Here is a 5,598-nt window from a genome sequence, read left to right as displayed (position 1 = left end):
GTTCGTAGTTGCAGGGTTAGAATGTGAGCCAAGGAAAGGAGGGTGTCAGCTTATGAATTTCTGTTATGCCTGCCACAGTCTTACCACCAACATCAAGTCACAAGGTGGCTGTAATGTACAGTAATCACTGGTGCGTGTTTCACAACTAGAACATAGCGAGGCTTGCTGTTTGTTGCTGAGCTTCCTGTTTTCAGAGGATGAGGTTTGGAGGTTTTGTTTCTGATGTCTGTTTTCTCATTCTACAGAACTGCCTTCGTGTTGCATTCCAGGAAGTTAACGGTGCATGTACAGGGAAGACCTTACTAGTAAGACCCTGTATCACTACCGCAGATGTATGTCAGCTTTGTGCTGAAAAGTTTATGGAGTGGACGATCCAGAAGAATACAGCCTGTTTCTTTTTGTTGATGACACCCGGCAGCAACTGACAGAAGGTACCTACCCTCAGAAGATTAAGACAGTTGCACAGCCGCCCGCAACCCAAGGTCTTTCGCTTTGTCTACAAGCGCATTAACAGTGATCCACATGGTGCCATTTTTCAAAACAATGATGAGTCAGCTTCTGAAAACCAGCAACTCCTTTAATTTCTGTTCCTTGTTAACTCTTGAAAACATCTTTGCTGGCTGCCTGCCTTAGGAGCTAAAACAAGTCTTAAACCATAAATACCTAGTTAAACATGCGCATTGCGTACAAAACCCCGTGTAAACCGTGCGTATGGCCAGTTACACAGAGCGTTCCACCAGCGTGTTTGAGCCAACAGCCCATGGGGCTGAATTTCTTGTACCACAGACTCTTTTGAAGCGTATTATACCGTGGCCCTTTGCAGGTCTCTTGCTGTAGCATGCAAAAGTGTATTTTCTTGCACTCACCCTATAGCCGAATGTCATTTTGATTCAAGTATATGTATGCTAAGACAAGTGTTTCAGTAAACCGGCTGGTATGAGCTCGGTTTCACCAGCATGAGTTTGACAAGACTGTCCGATGCAGCGGATCAGTTAACTCCTCATTACTTGGATGATTGCATCCTTTCCTAACTTTTTTAATTACAGAGATTCGCCATGTTTTTACGTGTGTGTGTGTGTGTATATGTATTTGTTCCTTCCAGTTCTTTTTATTCCCCTTCTTTTGGGGGGTTTGGGAAGGTGGGCACAGAATGGAAGTCTTTGTGGGGACCCAGGAAATGAAGTGTTTAACGGTAAAGCTTAAAGCATTTGCTGTAGGGAAGGTTTCTCTGTACCCACCGCATCAGCTGCTCATTTAGCAGTGCCTGATGTTTATAAGAGTGCCCTGTGGAAGTCTGCATGTTCATGAATGAGCTAACAGTAGCTTGGCTCTGTGTAGAAAGGAGAGGAACTATGAAGCACATATACCCATCCCTGCTTTTATTTTTTATTTTTCCTTCAACGTCCAGTGTTTCCAGGGCCTTTGCTTTCTCTTGCCACATTGGCAAAGCTTCCCAAGCTCTATTGCCCCATAGTCACGAAAGGTCTTCAGTAATTGCTGGGATGGTGAGTGGGTTTTGGGCTTCTAGCCCTCCATTCCTTCGGTCGTGAATTCCACTCAGTTAAAGACTCAAGAGAATTGCTTAAAACTTACATTTGGCAGTCACGCCTCAAACAATGAATTTGTGGAGATCCATTTATTTATTTACACTAACGAAGAAAAAACTGTAATACTGCATCAAAATGAAACTTAGTGGCTGCTGAATCACTGAGTAATAGCGTAGAGTCGCTGCTTAAGCCTTTACCACAATCCTTGCAATGTTTGTTTGTAGACTGCTTGGTTTTTTGTAAAGTCGTGTGGCTGCGTGTGGTGCATTATTCCCAAGGTGCTCCTTACTGCTCTGATGCTCTGTATGTTCGCAGTACCGGGTAAGGCGGAAGGCTCTGTGGCTGGGGAAGAGTGGCTTGGACGTGTTGCTGCGCTCTCTGTTGCACCAGAATTTCAACGGCTGGGTTTGGCTGCTAAATTGATGGAACTACTGGGAGAAATTTCAGGAAAGTGAGTACCATGCTTATCTTTAATCTTCTAAAAGTAACCTCTCAACTGACATGGCTTAGGTATTTGACTTGCATGGAAGAGACCCAGAATCTTGCTTTAAGTAGTGTTCTGACTCGCTGAGGATTCCCTGTAATTAGAGAACAAGACTAAAAATACCGTGTGGCGGCGTAAGATCTCAGGGTTTCTATGAAAGCTAACTTTCCAGAATGAGTAGGGTGTAGCCTGAATTCCACTAGAGATACTGTATAAAAAAAGGTCCTTGTCTTGACAGCGAGAGAGTTTCGTGGAGGGTCAACACTTTCCCGTAGGGTCTCCAGCGTGCTTGTTCAGTGATCGTGAGCTTTTTGCAGTTCCTGCAGGCAGCCTTGGAACCAATTCTGTATGGCAGACAGTACCTTAGCTTGCTTTTTGTCATGCTTGGCTGCTTGTACTTGCTGAAAATTTAATTGAGCATCAAATGAACCCACAGGGAAATGTCCTGAACTCATGGTGGTAGGGCAACCCCATTGTAATCGGTAAAATGGGAAAATTGCACATTTTGAGGAATCTGCCTTGTGAGGAGAAGGGCTGCCTTGTGTTAGGTGACTGAACCTTGTGACCTGTTCTGCCACTGCCCCCTGCCACACACATTGAAGGAGGCAGTCCCTAAGCCAATGCAATTGAAAACGTGGAGTTTTAGGTTTGTTTGTTGTTTTTTTTTTTATGAAAGATTTCTTACGTGTATATGAGACCTGTGTGAGTGCTTAGCTTGCCCTGTTCTTTCTGTTCATAATTTTGAACCCACGGGCTGGTATAAAAGAATGGTGATGTGACAAAAATAGAATAAAATCTGAATTTAGACCGGATTTGTCCCTTGGGAAAGGAGTGCACCTGTTACTGCCGTGTGAAAGGTGTTTGATTAGCATATGACATCGTCAGACCTGCTCTTGGTCGGATTACAAGTTATGGGCTATTTAGCAATACATTCACCTGCTATTCCTTACTGTGGTTTTTCTTTGGTTTTATGTTTCCAAAGAAAGGGTGGATTTTTCGTCGATCTCTTTGTGAGCGTATCAAATCGGGTTGCAGTAAATATGTCTAAGCAGCTCGGCTCCCGTGTGTACCGGACAGTATCGGAGCGCTACTCTGCTAGCAGTGGAGAGCCAGATGAAGATGCTTACGGTAAGTGGTTGTTGTGCCTTAAGTTGAATGGAAAGGTTCTTGTGTTGGGGGTTCCTGGGCCTGTACAAGTTCAGATAGTCGTTGATGAATGGGATCCTGTATACTGCTTTAGATAGCTTTTCCTGCTGAAGAGGACATCAGTTATGAGACTTGATTGCAGGAAGCGGAATGAAGCTGCGTCAGGGGAAGTTCAGGGTGGACGTTAGGAAAATCTTATCCACTGAAAGGGCGTTCAGTCAGGGCACCAAACCTGTCAGGAGCTTAGGGAGCATCTGGATGGTGCTTTCAGTCATACGGTTTAGTTTCAGGTAGTCCCGCAAGGAGCATGGAGTTGGACTTGATGATCCTTATGGGTCACTTGCAACTCAAGATATTCTAGGATTCTAGGAAATCTTCTTGAAAAATGATCTTAATGTAATAGAGAAGTCACTTAATGTGGCTTTGTGCAATGACTGTCTTTTATAATAGCATTGTTTTCTTTTGCCATAGATACGAGGAAAGCTCTTTGCAGAGATACAGAGAAGAAATGAATTATACCTCTGCCTCATCCTGTGAGACCAGAAGACAATGAGTAACTGTCAACTGTGATTCTCAGACAACCTAGTGTCAGTTTCCTTCTCCCCAAAGCCCCCAAGAACTCTACAGATGAGAAATATTAGGCTCAATGTTTTTCCCCGTGAAATACCAAAAAGCAACATTGAGAAGCTTCCCAACGCTGCTTCTGTCGGTATTGGCTGCATATTCGTGCTCTTACCCTATTGTTCTTCCTTTCGAACCGTGGCACTCTGGAGACTATTAAAATGGAATTGCTTCCTGTATGGTGGTGTCATGGTTTTCCTTCTCGGCCACAAAACAGTCCCCTCACTTTGTCACTCTCACGGAGCCCTGCTCCGAAACTGAAAACGCCTGGCCGCTGCTCCCACACAGAAGGTGCCAGGAAGGAGTTCTGTTGCTGGCTCTCGCCTTCCCTTTGCAGCCATATAACTGCTGCGACAAAACCTGGGCTCCGTTCTTTCTGAGCCACAAAACCAGAAATTGGGTACATCACAATACACTCTCCAGAACTCAGAGGTCTCTGTTTCTCTGTGCCTTTTACTTCCCTCATTCCCTAATTTAATTCTTGGATCCATCTGTCCCTTCACAGTCTGTCTGGATGTCACGGATGCTGTTACTTGGAGGCATTGACCAGGCACTTAGTTCCAACACAGGTTTCTGTCACTGTCTTCCCTGGAATTTCTTGGAGAAGAGTGCAGAGGAGTGAAGGCAGAAGGTTGATGAGCATTGATAACATGCAGCTGTGACCTTGCCTCCAAGGCAGTGGGTTGAGGGACGTGGATGATGAGCAGCTGTAGCTCGTTCCCGTGAAGTAGTTAAATAGCCCTGAGGAGTGTGGGAGAGGGGGTTGGATGGAGGGGGAGTGGTCTGACCTGACCTGACCTGACCTGACCTGACCTGACCTGACCTGACCTCTGGAGGAAGGAGAAACAGCACAGACAGCAGAATCTGACTGAGGGTAAAAGCCTTGTTGCAGCCTGATAGCTTGCTTGTGCTGCAGCAGCGGCTGCCCTGTGTGAGGCTGCCTGAGTTGGGCTCCAGCTACCGCAACTGGCGCCCAGCGTAGCTGGGACAAGCGGGAGAACCTGCGACCCTTAACAGACATGGTGAGAGGCGAGCCGTTGCAGCTAATCGATACGGGTGTGTTGCGATATTTGTTGTCTGTCTTAACTCGGATCGCAACTGAAGAGGACGTGTATTACTTGTGCTCGTAACAATCTCCAGGCAGGGTGTCTTCTTTTATTACAGTCCCGGGCATGCAGGCTTTTGCTGCTATTCTGGTTTTGCTGTTCTCCTTAAGTGCCCAGTGAGGTTTGCTCTAGTATCAGCCATGGCAGTTAATGTTCTCTCGCTCACCTGTTGTGTTTTTAGCACCGGTTTCTGTGGGCGCAAGGGGTCCACTTCAGATCTTTGAGTCACCGCGTCGTGCCCTTGGGGCTTTTCCATTGGCGAACTGCTGCTGTAATTCCCTAAGGGGCTTCCTAGGTCAGGAGGTAGCGGATGGGAGCAGGTTGCCGCCCTGGGTCAGTGGTGAGTGCTGGCATGTATCATCTGACCTAGAGCTGATGTCTGTCACCACTTTAGCTCTGGAATGACTCTGAGACCCAGGGAACTCTGGTTCCCTTAAGCTGCAACCTTGGAGCTTTTCCAAGCAGTGGATGAAATTCCTGTCACAGGCTCTAAGGCACCTTAAGGAGAAGGGGGCACAGTCTGAGTTTTCCCCCATGTAGGCGCCAGGGAGGTACAGTTCTGAGCTTAGTGCTGGCCGCTACTGGGAGACGCTTTCAAGTGATCTGAGTGCAGCTCTGGCTACCCAAAGCTGGACAGGGTTGGCAAATGGTGATGTAGAGTTTTGGTGGTAAACTTGACCAGCCTGTCTTAACG

At 46.5% G+C, this 5,598-nt stretch overlaps 1 non-coding gene and 1 pseudogene across 1 annotated transcript; both read left to right on the top strand.

Moving 5' to 3' along the window:
* The first annotated feature begins 439 nt into the window (after positions 1–439).
* Positions 440–3,734, top strand: LOC130143336 (N-alpha-acetyltransferase 20-like; annotated as a pseudogene).
* Positions 3,735–5,236: 1,502 nt separating this feature from the next.
* On the top strand, positions 5,237–5,321 carry LOC130143426 (small nucleolar RNA SNORD45). Its single transcript, XR_008819731.1, has one exon. It is a non-coding gene; the product is annotated as a small nucleolar RNA SNORD45 (small nucleolar RNA).
* Positions 5,322–5,598: the final 277 nt, after the last annotated feature.

This window comes from Falco biarmicus, unplaced genomic scaffold (assembly GCF_023638135.1).
Source record: "Falco biarmicus isolate bFalBia1 unplaced genomic scaffold, bFalBia1.pri scaffold_27, whole genome shotgun sequence".
Classification (NCBI taxonomy): domain Eukaryota; kingdom Metazoa; phylum Chordata; class Aves; order Falconiformes; family Falconidae; genus Falco; species Falco biarmicus.
This window is presented reverse-complemented; position numbering and strand designations above follow the sequence as displayed.